This window comes from Crocodylus porosus, unplaced genomic scaffold, assembly GCF_001723895.1.
Source record: "Crocodylus porosus isolate Cpor-Errol unplaced genomic scaffold, CroPor_comp1, whole genome shotgun sequence".
NCBI lineage: Eukaryota > Metazoa > Chordata > Crocodylia > Crocodylidae > Crocodylus > Crocodylus porosus.
The window spans coordinates 7775442-7794543 of NW_017728942.1; the positions used below are offsets into that span (position 1 = coordinate 7775442).

General features: G+C 42.4%; 1 protein-coding gene across 1 annotated transcript in view; it reads left to right on the plus strand.

Moving 5' to 3' along the window:
* The first annotated feature begins 7213 nt into the window (after window positions 1-7213).
* OSBPL2 (oxysterol binding protein like 2) overlaps window positions 7214-19102 on the plus strand; it is a 57951-nt gene continuing 46062 nt past the window's right edge. The window contains exons 1-2 of the mRNA XM_019548225.1: window positions 7214-7305; window positions 10654-10759. The gene's annotated coding sequence lies outside the window, so the exon portion shown is untranslated. The remainder of the gene's footprint in view (window positions 7306-10653; window positions 10760-19102) is intronic.

Below are 19102 nucleotides of genomic sequence, written 5' to 3' on the forward strand. Positions count from 1 at the left end.
CCTCACCTCTGGAGGGACTCTGAGAAGTGAAGAAACCACACACTTCATAAGGGTTGAAAAAACAAATCACTCTTTACTTAGCAAGCTCAAGAAATGTACCTATTTAGACAAGATGATAAGCTAGTAGACACTGTTCTCTCCACATTTTTGTGTGTTGGGGGCTTAAGGTTAGTTCTCTAAGTCCAGGACTTTTTTTCTTCAGCACATTGTCTCCAAATAATGAAGGCAGGGTCTGCTTCTCATCTCTGCAGTCCCTGTTACTCTTTTGTCCAAGTGTTCTGTAAAGTGACTGATGAAAGAGCTTTTCTTTTATAACCTTCAGTGCCCTTTGTTAGGTGACTCCCAGATCAGCCATCTGGTCTCCCACCTGGTGGATCCTTACTTTTTTACTTTCCCTCTTTCATTCAGACTTAAAAAAAAATTGGTTTGCCCTGGGCAGTAGCCATCTCTTTGTCCAGGAGTGATCCATTTGAATGGACAACCATCAAATTTTAATGACCCCCTATTGTTAGCCCTGTGCCAGAATTCCTCTCATTACCTCATGTGGGTTTGATTTCAATATGTTGGCAAAAGACAACAGAGAAGGCAGACAATCTCACTTTCAAAATAGAGGTTGCTGTCTAGCAGAAAGACACAAGGAGATAGATCAATCCTGTGTATATTCCTTGTCATGATACATATACCTTTCAGAGCTTACTGCAAGCCACAAGGCTGTTCTGATGATGGTACGTGTATCCTTGCGATAAGACATCGAGATCAGCACAAGGACAGTTTTGTGGCTTGTGAGCTCGAACATGTACATCTATTGCAGCTCGGTGAACACCACACGTGATACAAAAAGGCCAAACTCCTCTAGTCTACGCAACTTCTTTGCAGACCTCAGTGGAAGTCAGGCCGGATCTGTGCAGTTTGGTTTGGTATCACCACTGTCTTCTGCTGCGTAAATCGTTACCCCTGACCACAGACTTGCGTGATTAAGTTGTACTCGCTAGTGCAACAACTTATGGAAAATGTAATTCCTAATACAGTGACAACTCACGGAGAATCCCCATGACTATGGCCTGTTCAGAGATCCTGGTTTTATGCCTGTTCCTGCATATAGGCCAAATCCTGCCATCTCCTCTGAAGATCTGGCATAGTTTGGCTTTTCAGCATGAGAAATAAGGGTGAATGTTGGGTAGAGGTGTGAGAAACCTGTGCAGAAGATTTGCTGCTGAGATGCGCTGCCTTCATTGTGATTTGTTGAGGCTTCCCCAGGCTTGGCACGCTTGCTTTGGAAGGTGGGGAGTACGGGCATGTGATTGAGTGTGGCAGGTGGAACACAGCTAAGCAGCCAGTTCCTGCCCTCAGGAGCTCCCGGCAGCTGTTCCAGGGTGCAAGAGCTGTAAGTTATGGACACGATTCCAGCATTCCCAGCCCCGCAGGGAATTCTGCAAAGGCCATGTACTCCCTGGGCAGGCCTCTCCAGGGGGGAGCATTTGTCCTGTGAAGTACTTGACACATGGACCCTGCGTATGGGCCTTGATTCAGCAAAAAACTCAAGCACTTGCTTAACTCATCTTCAACGGCACAGTGCCCACACGCTGTAAGAACAGCGTTAGTCGCATTTTTCCAAGATATGAGAAGTGTGGAGAATTCTGCAGGTACATTTTACTGGAAACTTTACATTTGCTTATGAACTAACTAAGGAATTAACCTGGGTTTGGCCTCAAAATGAAAACCCTTATTATCATGGTTAATTCATGTCTCATGTGTCGCCAGGCATGTGGCTGAAGGCCAGATGCTGTCAGCTCATGCATGCATAATTAATACCCATAATTAACATAAGCCATGTCATGTAAAGTACTTAGGGTTCTTCTGGGGTAAAGGGAGCTATGTCAAGAGAAAGATGGACTCACAGCGTTGCTGTAATAAAATGCTGCTGTTTCAAAAATGTATTTATTGAGAACAGTTCCAGTAAGGAATGCATTATATTGCTATTTGATTCTAATTCTTATTACCTAGCACCCGTCTATCTTTGAAAGACTTTGTTTTCACAGCAGATTCAATTTCATAATAGCAGTAACTTAATGAGGGCCTTGGATACTCATGTGTCAGTGTATTGTCACAGACGTTATTATTTGCTAGCTTACAACAGAAATCCTGGCTAACAGTAATGCTAGCACCTTCTGTTCTGGCTTGAGTTATAAGGTTGCAAGTTGACATCTTTCTTTGGGGGGCAGGGGTCATTAGATTTTATATTTTTCACGTTTATACGGCATTTTAAACCTGTCTCAGCTACAGATTTATTGAAACATGGTTGGCAGTGAACAATAAAAAAAACCAATTTGATTCTGCAAGTATAAATCTATAGAAATGGCTTAGGTAGGATTGATATATTAAAGAATATAGGTAGTTTGCACTGCACAGCATTAGAAACAGTAGGAAAAGCTACTTATTTTTTGTCAATACATCCATGGCTTTCTCTCTCTTTTTCACATCCATCCATTGTATCCATTTGCATCTGTCTAGTCACTTTTGGTGTGTCCTCTGTGTTCTGGCTAGGCCTTCCATGCATCCCTTTGAGTCCCCAAATTTAAAGATGGTAAACCCTTTCCCATGCCTCTTTCTGTGATGTGTTCCATCACGAGCTTTGACTATCGTAAGTGTTCCCTTTCTTGTTGTGCTGTACTTCATCCTATGTGCTTTGGCTTCCGACTTGTTACTCTTCAGGACAGATCTGTTGTATGTTTGGTCCAGCTCATGAAACATACAGCTATTTGAATACTTATGGACCATTATTAATCAGTGTTATGCCCTTAGGGTTTATAACACTTAAGATTTGTGTTTTCCTAAAGCCCCAGCTCCTGGAGTCAAGAGATTGCTTGAAAATCTCAGCTTTCATTAAAAAAAACACAAAAACATTTCTAGCCATTATAGTGGTGGAGACACACTTGAGAATATGGAGTAAATGCTCTTTATGGGCTTAGAAACCAGAAGACAAAAATAAAGAACCCAGAACTTATTAATTAAAACACATCTCTCCATTTTTAAGCTAAGCTCATTATTTCTTGTTGAGTCTTAACTCCCAGTTTAGAATGCTTGGTGTTGGCTGTACTCTTAAGTACTAGTTACGTGACTATTAACTATGACTTGCTTGGAATGAAAATATAATAAGCCCAGTTTTAAAAAATGGTGAGATGAAAAATCCTGCAGCATGTCTTTAGATTAGTTTTATGTATATTCCAGCCACAATATAGGGGAGATACTTACTCTTTCATCAAGAGAAGAACGGGCTGGTTTTAGAGGTTTTTCTTGCACAGACCATTGCTTAGCGTTGCATTATTTGGCATCCAAGTGTGTGAAAAGACAACACCATTTATATGTAGCTTTCATAGATTTAAAGGGAGGCTTAGACCAATTAAAATTATAGGAGAAACTGGCAGTGACACCAGTGGAGTCTGGACCCAGCTAGCAGCTGTGATGTGGATCAAGACAGCAGTGACTGCTTTTAGAGTCTTCCTCACCCCTCTTTTTGGGGTCTTCCCCCCCTTTTTTGGGTGAGGCATGACAGGTGAGTGAGAGCAGGTGTGGCGTGTGGACCCAGCCAGTGATGGAACCCGGGGTCACTCACCAGTGGCACCTGGTGACACCTGCTACTCAAATATGTCTAGGGTGTGTTATGGGATTGGGCATGCCCTATCCACCAGTAGTAGTCTTCTGGCTAAGACAGGGGTGCAACAAGGATGTCTGCTTGCTTCAGCACTGTTTCATTTGTTTCTGAATGACATAAAACATTTGCTAACAGGGAATCAATTCCACATACCCGTGCTATTGAATAATTTGATCCCTGCTTTGTTTTATGAACATGATGCATTATTAATTTTACAATTTGGGTGGAGTGTTATCCTTTTACAATAAGACCAGTAGAAGGGCAATACTGACAGCATAAAAGGTCTATAAATCTAAAGTAGAGTCTATTTAATTGTATGGAGTGGAGCTACGGGGTGCTGAACCTATTGTTCATTCAAAAATACAAAAAATTACTTTCTAAGGTGGCTGTTATCTTTACCAGTTTTTACAAAAGGGGGACTTGTACAATCTCAAATGGGGCTGCTTAATGAGAGTACTTCACCTCAATTAAGAACTTTAAATATTGATTAAAAGCTAGAACATGTATCCCTATCAGATACAATAAGAAGAGTATTTTAGAACAGTGTTTCTCAAACTGTGGGTCACGACGCAAAAGTGGGTTGCAAGAATATATGAAAGGGTCACAAATAAACTTTAAAACTGGATTCTCCTTTAAAAGAGAAAAACGTGGGAAACTGTGGGTTTTCCTTTGCAGGTTGGCAGAGCTGCAGCCTGCCATGACTCACACACACCCGCTCCTTCCCCATATACCCACCACCCCCTACTCCACACACTGTGGGGGGCTGGGGTTTGGAGGTGGGGGGCACTGGGTTAACTGTGAGGGGCACTGGTAGGGCCAGAGGGGTTGTTTTCTACTTAAATGTAGTATTTACTGATTTGGGACTGGCCATCGTTGTTTACAAATGGGTCTTGGTACAAAAAAAGGTTGAGAATCTCTGTTTTAGAAGCTACTCCTCTTCCAAATAACCATTAGTTAGATAGTTACATAACATACATATTGTTTTTCAGACACATGGCCTGGGAAATGTGCTGACAGCCACAGATCCCACATCCCTCCCATATTTAAAACAAGATATAAATTTAGGAATTAGACAAACATGCAGGCAGTGAGATCTCCTTTTTTAAGATTAAAAAAGCACTCTTTTTGGCTTACACACCTATTTATCTGAAGTACAAAACCATACACACTGAAAGGCCACTACTGATTGAAATTCACTGGGATGAGATGTGCAGTGTGTAGTCATTATGCGCAGGTATGACAAGTGGTGCTGGGGGGGAGGGGGGGACACAACTGTTGGCCAGGATGTTGTGCACTTGTCTTCCTCCTCTGCTGTTTTTTGGCTGCCTGAGCAAGATGGTTTTCTTTGAAGTGGGCTGTAGCTTGATGTGTGGCAGCACCACTGAGACCTGTTACCAGCCAGCACTTCCCAGTTTGTAGGGTGATGCCACCCGTCTTAAGGTGTGTTTTCAGGGTGTCCTTGTAGTGCTTCCTCTGTCCTTTGTGGGTTCTCTTAACCTGACTGAGTTGAGAGAAGAGAGACGAGTGTTAGCCATTGGCATACAGTGGCCAGCCCAGCAGAGTTGCTGTTTCATGATCTTTGCCTCTACTGGTTATGTTAGCTGCAGAAAGGAAGCTGGCATTGGGCAGCGGTCTTCCCTTCTAATACAAAGGATCTTCCTGAGGCAATGCTGATGGAGCCATTCCCAGTGCTTAAGATGGCTTCAATATTTCACCCACGTCTCACACCTGTAGAGGAGTGTGGGATAACCACTACATTGTAGAGCAGGATCAGGTCTTCTACTACTACTACTACTACTATGATGACGACGACTTGCAAGGAACCACTGTTCAGTTGCACAAAGCTGCTGTATAAAAGATTATGATATGAGGGCCTAAGAAATAAATTATATGAAAAATAAAAAAATTGACAATACAGGAAAGGAGAAAGATGCTAAAGCCCATAATCTATAATACATGCATGGGTACACACACCATGATCCTTAACTGGGGTAGCTGTGGGATGCTTGTAGGGGTGCCACAGAGTAGGGGCACAGTTAGGTGTGCAGACCCTTACACGCGATTCACAAGGTAAACCCAGAGTTGTCACACACGTAAGTATATGGAAATTGGCAGGGGCGGATCCAGGGAGTGCACTGGTGCACCGGTGTGAACCCAGGGGGTGCACTGGGGCGAATCCAGGGGCTGTTCCACTCAAAGTTTAAAACCCAGGGGCAGCAGCATTTCTAGTCCGGCAGTGCTGAGGGAGTCACTTAATTTTACAGCTCATTATAATCTACCCTGTCCTTTCTAAGTCTCCATTGCACAGGTGTTCATGCTTCTCTCTTCTTCCCCCTTGCCATGCACCCCGTGGCTCTGTCCTGTTCCAGGCCTGCCCTGGCTGGGCAGTGCCCCAGCCCCTGCCCCACTCCCTCCCCCATCATGGGGGGCTTTGGTCTGCCCCCCTTTCCCCACATCCACCTCCCTCCATAGACTTCCCTGCAGGGAGCTGCTCTCCACGCTGCCCGGCTGCATTCCCAGCCACATGCACGTGTCAGGTGCACACATGCCCATGGCATGCCCACGTCCCGCTCCCGGCAGCACCTTGCAGGCTGGAACACTGCCTGCCTGCAAGGGGAACCCGCCGGCCCCCTGTCCCTGCACAAATGCTGCCCTGCGGGCCTGCAGCCCAGGACCAGGGCTTGAGGGACCGTCCCGCTCCATTGGCGTCGCCCTAAACAAAGCCAGCGTTCATCGTGCAGCCCTGCGGGCTGTTTGCCGCTCCTATTTCATGCGCTGCAGGCTGCTTTCAATTTTTTAAAAACTCATCCCAGTGATGATAACCTGGTTTCAGCTTCCACGGGAACACAAATCCCACAGTTCCAGGCCCCGCAAGGTGCAGTTTCGCCTTATGCACCCCCTTTTCCTGGTCCTAGATCCCCCCCCGGGGGAGAAAGCAGGGCTGGGAGCCATAAGGCAGAAGGAGAGGTGATAATCATGTTTTATTAGATCAGACAATGCGGCAGGCTGGATCTGCCTCATGCTTTGCTTGGGCAGGGCCCTGAGCAACTCGCCGAGAGAAATAAAAAAAAAAAAAATCATTGCATTTTATTTTTATGTATTGATGCATGTATTAATCTTTATACTTAATTTGTGTGTGTATATATATTTAAGGCAGGATCTGCCTCAGCTTGGCACTGAGGGACTGCAGCTCAACTCTGAGGGGTATTTTTAAATTAATTTAATTGAACTGAATTTTAATGTATTTGTTTATTGTTATTTGTTATATATTCGTGTGCGCATTTATGTTGCTATCATTCCCTGAGGGAGAGGCCGTTAGGTGCCTCACCGCCCGGCCCAGCATGCACCGCGCGCCCCGCCTGCCCCGCGCCTCGGCCGTGTTGATGCCCAAGTTGCCCGTCTTCGTTTCGATTTGCATAACCACGCCTCTCCCGCCGCACCATTGGCCGGCCACCTCCCCCGCAGGCCCCCGGGGCTCCGGCCCTAGCGTCCTCATTAGCCTGCGCCCGACCCTGGGAGGCGCTGATTAGCCGCTTCGCAGCAGCCGCGGTGCTCTCATTGGTCGTTCGCCGCGTCACTCGCTGAATGTTGGGGGCTGTACTTCCGCCTCGGTGTCAGCGGGGCTTGGGGTTGCAACGGGAGGCGCGCGCCAGGTATGTTCTCGCTGGGGCGGTTGCCAGGGCAACGCTGGGACCCTTCCCGCCCCATCCCTCGGCGCGGAAACTGGCGTCCCTGCGGGGCGGCGGTCGGGGCCGGGGCAGTGCCCCGCTGTGAGCTCCCCGCAGTCGGACAGGCTGAGGCCCCACGGGGCTATGCAGGACAGCCCCAGCCAGAGCCGGGGGTGGGTGCTGAGGGAATGGGAGTCCTCTCTCTTCCTCTGCGCTCCCTCCTTGGCATGGTCAGGGGCCAGTTGCCTCCCGAGCCTTGGTGCGGACGTGCGTTTTCTTGGGGTCTCGGGGCCGTGATGAAGCTGGGAGCCGAGCGCTTGGCTTGGGGGCATCTGCACATGCTGTCGGGCCGGAGGATAGCCGCAGCTTCGAGGAAGCTGAGCTGACACAGCTTGCCTCACATTGCGCCGCCTCTTCTTCGCCAGTCTTCATTGCACCGTCGCGTGTGGCGGCTTGGGGGCATCGAGCGGTGGTCATTCGTCGCTCTTTTCCTCATCATTGGGTTCTGCTTGCTGTCTGGGGGCAGCCACGTGCTTTCCGCCAGTAGGCCCGTGCCTGGCATGGTGGCGGAGAGAGGAGACCCAACGGAACGAGCATGGAAGCGCAAGACGCTCCGAGCATGGATGTCTTCTAGGCTACTTTCCTCCAAGTAGTGACTCGGTCTGGTATGCAAGTGACAGCTTGCCCCTATCGCGTGGGAAGCATGTTATCTTTTGTACTCCCTCATTCACAAAAATAAAGTGAAGAGAGTTTCCGTGTGAAGCGGGCGGAGAGGCTGGGAAGACGGATCAATTTGTTGTTCTTTGGCGGGTACTGTTTGAGTCGAGCAGGAATGGACTGGTAGCTGCCCTCTGCTCCTTTTGAAGAACATGCCAGGAAAGCTGCACCGTCAGCACAGCCCAGCCCAGTGGACACATTAAGGTGAAGGAATATGATGATAAACTCTGAAAAGGCGATATTGAAACACCTGTTCTCCAGAACCAAGTGGCATGTATTACTTGAAGCTACTGATGCACTATTTCTCCAAAATGAGTTCCTTGAGCTTGCCGGGGCAGCCTCTTGCAATCCGCGTACAAGGCCAGTTAGATAATAGAGTCCATTCCCAAGAATAGTTGATGAACAGATATGAGATCTCGTCTCAGCCTTGTGTACAGGAAATGTGGGTTGGTTGTAAATATTTAATTGTGCTGGCTACTGTCTCTACAAATGTACTTGGTTAAATATTGTGGTTGTTTGGGGTTAATTTTCTCTGTTGGTTGCTTAACTTTTTTATCTTAGTTGCATATTATAAAACAATTCACGAGCTTTCAGAAGCTTATAAAAAATGAAAATATCTTGATCTTTTTTAACAGGTTTTGGTTCTGGGTATGACAGTAAGCTGCTGGAAGACTGTTCTAGATTGGACATAAGGAAAAACTTCTTTACTGTCCAAGTCTCCAGAGTTTGGAATAGACTCCCTCCAGAAGTGGTGCAGGCACCTACTCTGGATACCTTTAAGATATGCTTGGATGCTTATCTTGCTAGGGTCATCTGACCACAGCTGACTTCCTGCCCCTTTGGCAGGGGCCTGGACCCAATGATCTTGCGAGGTCCTTTCCAGCCCAAATGTCTATGAAATCTGTGAACCCAACTGGAGGGCCCAGTGGCAATGTGGTGGAGCTACTTGTGTTGGGGTAGCGCCTATAAAATACCACAATTTTTCAGCCTCCAGAGTAAGGTGAGCATAGGGTGCCTCAAAACCCTAGCCTCCCATGCCTCGTGGGTACTGCTTGGTTGGAGTAAGGCTAAGGGACATCACCCTGCTGAGGTGTTAGCAGGGCTCACATTTTTTGCTCTCTGGTAGAAGTGACAACCATTGAGGCACTGAAGGTCTGGCCCTTGGACTCTTGTCTCAGTGGTCTGAAGCAGGGATAGTAGGTCTAGGGCAGCCTGTACTTCTCCATACTCTTACCTAAGTATATGTGTTGAAGGTCTTGGTGTAATGGCCTCAGGACATAGATCTGTGGTGTCTGTAACAAGGTGTGTCATTCGAATTGGGTTTGTCAGCCGCAAGTGGATTCATTAGGTACCTGACTAGATCTCTCACATCGTACCCCATGATTCAGGGGATTGCCTATATAAAGCAAAAAGTTAACAGTGTGTATTACTAAAATGATAACACTGCTTGTATGAGTGTTTTCTTGTGGGTTCAACTGTGTGTTCTTTTATAAGTGTTGAAATAAAGGGGGGGAAGAAAATCTCCCGGTATTGTTCATTTTTATGTCAGAAAGTTTACCCATCGGTCGCTTTTTTTAAGGTGCTGCACTTTGCAGTAATTTCACATAGACATAAATATGTACTTTGTAAACATCATTGCTTTAAACCAGATTTGCATATAAGTGCTGTGCAGTTTTAAGGAAATAACTTATTTATGTTAGTGCTACAAGGCAGTTTGTCCTTGAGTGTCCCAGAGTTCCATCAAATCACTTCTCAACTAGGACTTCCTTTTCCACGTCAGCGCTTTTGTACTTCACTAAATATTGATTTTTGTCACCTGAGTTATTAAAACATGCCCTGAAAAGAAATGCTTACTGTAGACACTTGCATGACATGGTAGAGCAGATTCTTAGGCTGTTTGTTTGTTTAATCTGTTTTACAGCTTGACACATTCTTTGTGTAAAGAGTAGTTTCATTCTACTTGGTATGTTTTTTGCAATAACTGTTTGCCAAGAACATGTACTCCATGTTTTAGAAAAATACAAATCTGCCTTATATTTGTAACTCTGGATATCAGGATAGTTTTTTGAATTTGCATGGAATGATGGTAAGCTCATAGGGATGTCTTCATTCAGATGAAAGAAATGGGGAGTGTAAGCAATAGGAAGAATTGGTAGATCTATCTGTTGCTTTTGGAAGGATCTTGCTGAATGGTTGCAAAACTTTGACTTATTATCTTCACTGCAATGTGAGGCTATAGACTGTAAATCAGCTGTCTGTAAAAATCTTAAGACATGTACTAGGGTAGGTCCTGCGAGAAACCGTTGTTCTCAACTCGTGTTCTTAATATTTCACTCCCCCCAAAAAAAAAAAAAGCAAAAAAAAAAAGCAAGTGTGATCACAGAATATTCTTCGTTGCAATCTAAAAAGTTTGGCATGGCAAATTGTATCAAGATGCTAAATAATTATAATGTGTCACATGTGGTTTAGTTTTTTTTTGTTTTTTTTTAGACATGGTGTTAAAAAATACTCTGTAATCCAGCTGTAGAAAAGTTGTCTTAACTAATGAGGCAGGAAAACTAATCAAACCTGATTTTTAATCTCTTTTTAATCATACTTGGTTTTCCTTTTCTTTAGAAAATAATCTGTGGCCCAGGCAAATCCTGTGAAGTATTTCAATACAATACCGTATGCTCAAGCACTTCATTTAATCACCTATTCAAGCTCTTCAAGAATAAAGCAGGTAAGATCACTAGAAATGTTGAGACTTTCCAAAGACCCTATTATTAGCAAGCTTATTTTGAGGCCCAGTATTTCATACAGTATTACACTAGTTGCTTGATCTTGGATATGTGCACCTCACTTATAAATAGTTGCTGTGTGCACAACTGAATTATATCTACAGTTGTTGGAATGGGCATGGATCCTCCAAATATGGTTTTGGTTTACATTGGATTCCTAGTCTTAAAATATTGATATCAGTCACCTACTGTCTGGTTGGTAGTAGATGGGTTGGAAGTGGGGATTTGAGTTCTGTTGTCTTGCTGTGATGCTGGCAGCTTACAGACTAACTCATTCAGAGAGGCATAAGATGATGGGCTGAAGATTGTCTGTCTCTTGGCAGTGGCATAACAGGCACTCTTGAGCCTTATGTATTAGGACATCTATCCTGTACAGTAATATCAACAGTGAGTGTATGCCACCTGTATTAGTACACTATAATATAAACCATATTTTTGGAAATACCAGGGATTAAAAAAAATCTGAACCAGAGTTGTTATAAATGAGCATTAATTTAATTGTAAATCAAAGTTATTAGTGGCTTGGAAAATTTAAAAGGGCATGCATCTAACAGGCCTATCATGCAAAAGCTATTGTAGATGTGATATGACTTCGTAAAATGGGGCTTTCATTGGACATGTTGATATCTGCACAGTAGTCTGGTTTTAATATAGAAGAACAAATAGATTAGCTTTTGTCATTTAAGAAACCCTGGTATTTAAAATTTGAAAGCTATTTTGTTTACATTCTCAAATTCTGAGGCAGTGTTTTTTAAAAGTTGCACCCATAGAACAAAGTCTTGTCAGCTAATCAGTTCCTAACTGTCTGGATTTAAAAGGAGAAAAACCCAACCACCTCTCATTTTGAGAGTCTTTTTGTGTTTTTAAATTAAAAGGATTGCATATGAGTAATTCCATCAAAACAGTGTTGATTAACCAGGCTACTTAAAATAATTTGACTAGTAAATCAGGTGTATTAATTTAGTGGGAGGTATTGAAAAGGGAGCATTGTCTGTTACTTCAGAGATGTTCCTGATGTCTTGCTAGAAGTTTTCAGAAACTGAATGATAGTAAACAAGTGTTTAAGAACAGCATCTTTAGATTTATAAAAGACTTGTAAGAAGGTTATTGAAACTATTGCAAAGTGGGTAAAGGTGGATTAAGATCATAATTGGATGGCTTTTTTGTTATAAATAAACTGATTCCAGTGCATCGAAACATCTGTGGTATGAATGTTCTTTAGAAGCGATTCCACCATAACAGAAATTCTTGTGTTACTAAGTTTTGTTGTTGTTGTTGTAATTTATGGTCTTAATCTTAAAACCCAAAGATAATAATGATGGTTGTTGTTGTTTAGGTTTATATCCTGCCTTATACAAAAAGGCTCAGCCTGTTTCACATACGCGCAGAGTCCTGAAGACCTTTCTGTGTTACTGCTTCTGAATTGCATTGTGTCATAGTAATTTTTGCTGTACCTTAAGTTTTGGTGGTTTAGTCCATTGTAGCACTTTTTATTATACTGGTATGTCAGTATAGTTACTGAACTTATTTATAGCGTGGCTGCCATCTTGTATAGCCAACAGTTGGTCTTCATGAAAATGGATGATAGTGATGCCCCACTAGGAAGAGAATCATTGATTAGCAGTTTTGAGTTTGGTAAGATGTCTCCAAGGAGAGATGCTGCTAAACCAAAACTCTAAATATGTTTTACTGTTCTAGTGATTTTTTTTTTGCTTGTTCTTGGCCTTGCTCCTACGTGCAGTATCTATTTCTGTAATCCTTATACCTCACTGGTCAAATTATGGTGGCGGTCACAAGGATAAGAAATGTGACAAAACATGTTGCTATGCTTTTTGCTCTTCATGATTTCTCTTTGCTCCACAGTCCTATTGCTCTCTCTCCCATTTTTAAATGATCATCTTCATTTGCATAATGAAGTTAAACAAAAGTCATTGTTTTCCTTGGTATTTGGCTTAGGCTAGATCTGCTTCTTTCACAGAGCTGAGGAAGGGCATTTTGTAGCCAAAACACAATTGTCTGACATCTCTCCCAACTATTCAGTAAAAGATATTGCTTAAATATTGCTTCTCTCATGAGTACAGGAGTCAGACAAGGAAGTATTAGGACTGGGTCATCTAAGCCTTTCAGAGGCTATTATGGACTCTGTTCAGTGCTTCACAAAGAATGGATAAAACTTTCTTGCTGTAAAAGTTAAATAAGGAATACTTTTGTTTTATGGATTTCTGAACTAAATTTGCATGTAGCAAGATTTTTCCAAGTATCGGCAGTCAAAGAATTGCATGCATTGAGGCAAAATGAAACTTGGGTACAGCAGAACTTTTGCCAAGAACACTAAGACAAGATAGCAAATTGTAGGTTTCATTGGTGCCCTGTTCAGGAACTTCGGCCTCTTTGTTCACATGACTTTCAGAAGGAAAATCTGATTCAAAGAGGACTTGGAGCATATTGATATTGGCCATGTTACTTCTCTCAGGATAGTCTTTGTGGAATTAGCCTCGTATTATCAATTCTTCTCAAGGGTGATGGGAGAGAGAAGTTCCTCAAGAAACTTATAAGTAGCAATGGGTTTTACGTCAGGTTTGTTGTTAAAGAAATGTGAATTTTTTACAGGATTAGTAGGGATGGGTTGATACATCTTTGTCATCATCTCAAGCAGGGCATTGTATGTCATGATCATGGAGGCCTGGTGACTACCAAAAAGATAACACAATAGAATTTCAGGCACTTGTGAAGGAGGGAAATGAAACGGTAGAAGAGTCCCTGTAAGGATACTAGCATATTTGCAAAGTGATACTGTGTTACAAGTACTCTTTTTCGATGGATCCCAGCTTTCAGATGAAGATGTAAGGTGCAGCAGGGCAACTGTGTGCTCTTGATCAGGACTATTTGGGAATTTTTCTTTCTGGGGAAGACATTATTACTTGAAATTCAGAACTTTTGGGGAAAACTTTTGAGTTTCAATAAGAGTGTCAGCAGCCAGATTTCTTAGGCTCAGGATACAATTTTGGGTCAGAGAGAAACAATGCGACATCAGTCATGAACAGAGAAATGAAGATGAGTCTGTTGCATCTCAGATGGGTGTACTAATCACTAGGCCATACATTTAGTCCCTCTCCACCCCACTGAATAGTTGGTTATTTAGGCAGAGTGGAACAGGCCCAACGAGAGGGATTTAGAGAGGCTAATGGCCTGCAGGAGAGGGCACTCCGTGGGGGACTTGTTATGGATTTGTTTTAGGACAGAATGAAAGCAAATGCCATGACCATGACATTTTTCGTGAACCAGTGTTCTCGCTTTTATGGACTGTCCAGCTCCTGATGCAATATTTCTGAAGGTCCGCATCCTGAGAAACAGAGTACTTGATCCTGTGTGTGCTGTAGATATCTAGCTGACGTATTGTAAGCCAAGGTTTGAGATGTGCCAGCTGTCTCTTTGCTGGCATCACCCTTGAAATTAGGTGATTTGTGAAGTGAATTATCAGGTTAATAATACACTGTGCTTTTATGGAAGTAAAAAAACAAAAGCTTGAAGCACGTAATCAAAAATCATAACTAAAATCGGATGTAAAATTAGGTTTTGCAATAGGAGTAACTGCAGCATTCAAAGAAGATGAAAAGTGGCAGAGGGCCAAACTTTCATTTGGCCTCCCTCACTTAAACTGTTTCTTTGTGCACTGTATATAGAGAACACAGAAGCATGTTAGCTGTTCTCACTTTGGAACTTGCCTGATGAGCAACTTCAATTTCCTCAAGGCAGATCTTGGTTGAAGATGATGCATTCAGACTTTGAGTAGAAACAAGTTTAACTTGCCAAATAAAATCTTCTTTTGGGTTTGGCCAGGTCTCAGATATCTGCTTTGCTATTCTTTGGTTGAAAGCATAGGGAGTGCATGATGATAGCAGCAGCTACCTAAGTAGCTGAGAAATTCTTTGTAGTTGGTGAATTTTTAATGCAGTTTTAGACCTGTTGTTGTGGGTAGCCTAATTTCATAAATCAGTTAGGATTCATAGTGACTGAAGTTTTTGTGCAGAGGTGAAAATGCAGCATTTTGACACTTTGAGGATAGCTGTAAGATGCAAATGCATATATCTGAATATTTATATCCTAATCTAAGCTATTTATTTCTGTTCCCTGCTTTGGTTGTAGTGGCAACTGTAGTGAGTTAAGATAATACTGTCTTTCCATGAATCCTGATGTGGAACTGTAGCTGTTTGGTCTTCTGATAATCTTTATATGCTATAACAGAAATGTCACTGCTCTGCCACTGGTTAGTTTGGAGTCAAGTCTAACTGAAAGTTTCACCCATGACCTGAGAAACCTGCCCAAGGGAAACATTGCCTTTTTATAATTATGGGTTATTTGATATGATACGATAACTGCTATTAGGAACATTCTCTCCTCTGTGACATGTTTAGTTTAGCTAATGCTGCGTAACTTTAAAGCTTGACCAGCATATTTCTGCTTAATTGCCCATCTGTTACCATAGTGCCTTTTTATAGCATTAACAGAGGTGAACAATATTTAAAATTGAGCATCTTTCTAGTGATCTCTTGGTTTGAGGAATAATTCACACAGTGTTTGCATCAAATGAGCTTTAATGAAACCTTTTCTATTAACTTGGAGATAAAGGAATTAACTAAGTTTTTTTTCCTCTCGATTTGTTTTCTTTATGATCATTTTTTTTCCTCAATCAATTTAGCCTTTTTTATTACCTTGCCTTAAACATTGCTGTATCACTGTTGGGCCAGCAAGGCTTTTCCAGACTTACAGAAAGGTTAATTAAATTGCCAGTTCACTAATTCTTCCATGATGCTTCAGTTTATGACACTGCTCAAGGTGTGTTTTGTGTCTACATTGCCTGAGAAGCTGACTTTATGAAGACAAAATTTTCAAAACTGGCCATAAGTTGTGCGGTCCAACTTGATGTGGTTTGAGATATGGTGTTAGTAGCAGTATACCAGAAGTACTCACATAGGAACATGGTATGGTTTGAGATATTTTATTGCCTGGGTTTGATGTAGTGGGCCTGCATGTTTCTCTCAGGCTCATTTCCTCCTTCCCCCCCCGCCCCCCCCTTCCAGCCCTTGAAGAAAAAGGAGTCAGAAAAGAGCTTTTAATTTTTAACAAAATGAGAGAGCCATCTTTAGTTTTCGTGGGTAGCTTCTCTTCACAGGAGTTGCACACTCATGCAGAATTGTTCCTATGTGAGTACTTCTGGTATACTGCTACTAACACTTAAAAAAATAAAATGTTGTTCCTGTGGTTCCCCTGCTACTTGTGTACTTTAAACATCATTTAATACTTTCTTGGATGCCCACATTCAGAAGTGTACAGAAATGCCCCTGAGCTCAGCTTCAGGTGGCTCCAGAAATAAAGGTTCTCACCATCCATGTTAAGGCCCCTAAAGAAAAGAGTCTTGTTCCTCCTCAGAGTTCAAAAGTGGATTCCTCTCCTCTGGAGCAAAAATCTTAATTGCTTCTTTTGTTCCCTGTTCAAGGAGACTCCATGACCTGAATTGGGCACCAAATGGAGGGTTTTGCTTCATTTAGCACATTTTTGACTGATATGAGTAGGCAAGCAAGGATGTTGTATAGTGCTCAGTGTTTTGGTACTAGCTGTGACCTCTTCTCTTTCATTGCTCATAATAGTGATATCGAGTGTGATACCAAGCTATCTTTTTTAGGCTTCAGATTAGCTCTGTGGTTCACAGCCTTGTCTACTTTGGCACATGGAAGATACCAGGGAAGCACTGAAAGACCTCCATGCTCTGAAGGAGCTTGAGCTTCTTGACTTTTTTAGTTGGGATTAACATCCTTTAAGTACATCTAGCATTTCACTGGGACTAACCTCTGTGGCACCAACTGTTGCTGTTACAATCCAGCAGCCCTGCTTTAGCAGCCCCACACTTGAAAGAGCTGGAAGTCACATTTCTCATCTGCCTTGCAGCATGTGGTGAAAGATCTACTTATTCCCTGAAAGCTTCTTTTTTAGTGCGTTGGTTCAACAAGGACCACGTTCCTGTATAGTGACCCTGGGACCCATGGAGTCCTAACCGTGGGTATGCTCTGCCTGCTTCCCCTAGTGACAGGGGAGCAACTTAGAGTAGCAGAAAGTACAGTCTCACATACCTCACAATCCTCAGTCTGAAGAGGAAGCTTGAAGAAAAATAGTTCCAAGATGAAGACATGTCTGCATTGCTGACACCTGGATCTGAAAGCATGAAGAAGCACTACAGTCTGATGGGTATTCATGCTAACAATTCAGAAGTCTTGAGTTTATCACAGAAAGCCACCTCTTACTCAGACCTAATTTACCACAGGTTAGCTTTCATCTGCCACGGGGTAAAAGTTGCTGTGGAGCTGCTGTTGTGCAGCAGACACCTGCCCTCCTTTTTTTTTCTCCTCGTAATGGCAAGCTTGTGTATATGTGTCCTAATGAACAATAGAGTGTATACAGACTGACTGGCTAATAATGCCTGCCTATTGCTAGAGCTCAGTGACCTGCTTATTACAGATTTTTTTGGTTGCATCTAATTTTAACTGAATTTTTTTTTTTTATTAACCCAATAACGTTGTTTCTTAGGGATAAAGAAATTAAACATTAAGCTGGGAATCTCCCACTGTTCCAAGAGTGGTGCAAGACATTTGGATATAATTTGAGTACTTTCCATTTAAGAGCAAACCTTTCAGGGGCTTTCCTTCTGGTTGTAAAGCCAATCTGGTCATGGGGGAAGAGGGGGCCTATTACTTTGCCTTTAAGGGGAATTAAATTAAAATGTAAATTAACTGTCATTTATGTTGAGTAAATTTCTGCACGTCCCTTTTGGCTTGCATATCTCTTGGTGCTTTAGTGAAATGCTTACTACAACAAATTATTTGACAACTCCATCCCCATGTGAACAATGCTACACATTGTCTAATGGCTTTAGAGTGCTTTGCCAAAAGAAATGTCCGCTGTTAGCAGTGCTATGCTAAAATGGATGGATTTGCTCTGATAAATTGCTAGAGTTGTATGAGGGTTAATTGTATAATGTGCTTTAGTAAATTAGAGACGCATAGCTAAACACCCATTTACTAGTAGAGTGGAGTTTGGGTATAAATGATTAGTTTTGGGAACTTGTTTTCAGTCTTGTAAGTGCTTGGTTTCTTGAGTTACTTAGTTGGCATCAATTTAGAATTTTTTCCCAGGATTGGATTTATGTTTTTAAACTGTGTTCTTGAGAGCTTGATGTTCATGATGCCTTATTTAACTTGCATGTAGTTGGTTTTACAGCACTAGTAAAATGTGAATTGTATTTAATAGGAGTCAAAATGGCAGTTCTTTGATTTAGCTGGTTCCATAAAATCTTGTATACTCTTGGCAATTGCAGGTGGAGTCCAGGCTATGCTCTGCTTTGTTTGGCAAAATCACAAGACCAAGCTAGCAGCAGTGGCATGTGTTTGCTAAACTTACTAGAATGAAATGAGAAGTAACACTGGTTCTCTCTACATCTGTCGTCTTAAACTTATTTAATTTACATTATACTTTTGTACTCTTGTTTAATTGCTTTGTGCTCCCACTAAATGTAATTTTAAAGTGCAGAATTGTTCTGTGTGTTGTTTTGATGTTTTTCAGATCAGAGATTTAAGAGGTAACACAATGTACAATTTCACCAAATATTTTAGAAGCTACATGTTAAGGTAGGACTGATGGGAGAAGTCCTTTAAGCTTGCTTTATCTTTTTTGTTTTCTTTCTACTTGATAAAGATGCTTAACAATGGTGTCTGTACTACAGTGCACTCGGTCTTCTACAGAAACTAAGATAAATTCAGGAGCTTGTTATAGTGGCATAGAAACCTCAATAACCAACTAAAATTAGCATACCCTGTGCTTCTGAAGGTACTAGTCTTTAACCATATTCCCTTTCTAAGTGCTTGAGAGGATAGATGAGCTTTGCAGTTTATTGGTGGCATGACCCAAAGGTCAGTAAGCCTGGGTATTTGGGGTCAGAAGGGAGTGAACTCCAAAGTCTCTTATCAGAAAGTCTTGCCAGCAGCTCTTTCCCTTTGTAAACAGATGTCGCTAATGAGTATATCTATTTGACCACAAATGTGTCAGTGCCATAAAGGGGAAGAACAAATCCTTAGAGAGTGGTAAATACTTAAATGCTAAGGCCTAGATATATAGACGGGGTTGGAAATGCATAGATCAAAGCCTTGGTCTAATCTTAAAAGTCCACTGGACAAGCATTCAGATCATCTCTCTGTAATAGGCCAGTTCATTCTGCACTGCAGTCCAGTCTACAC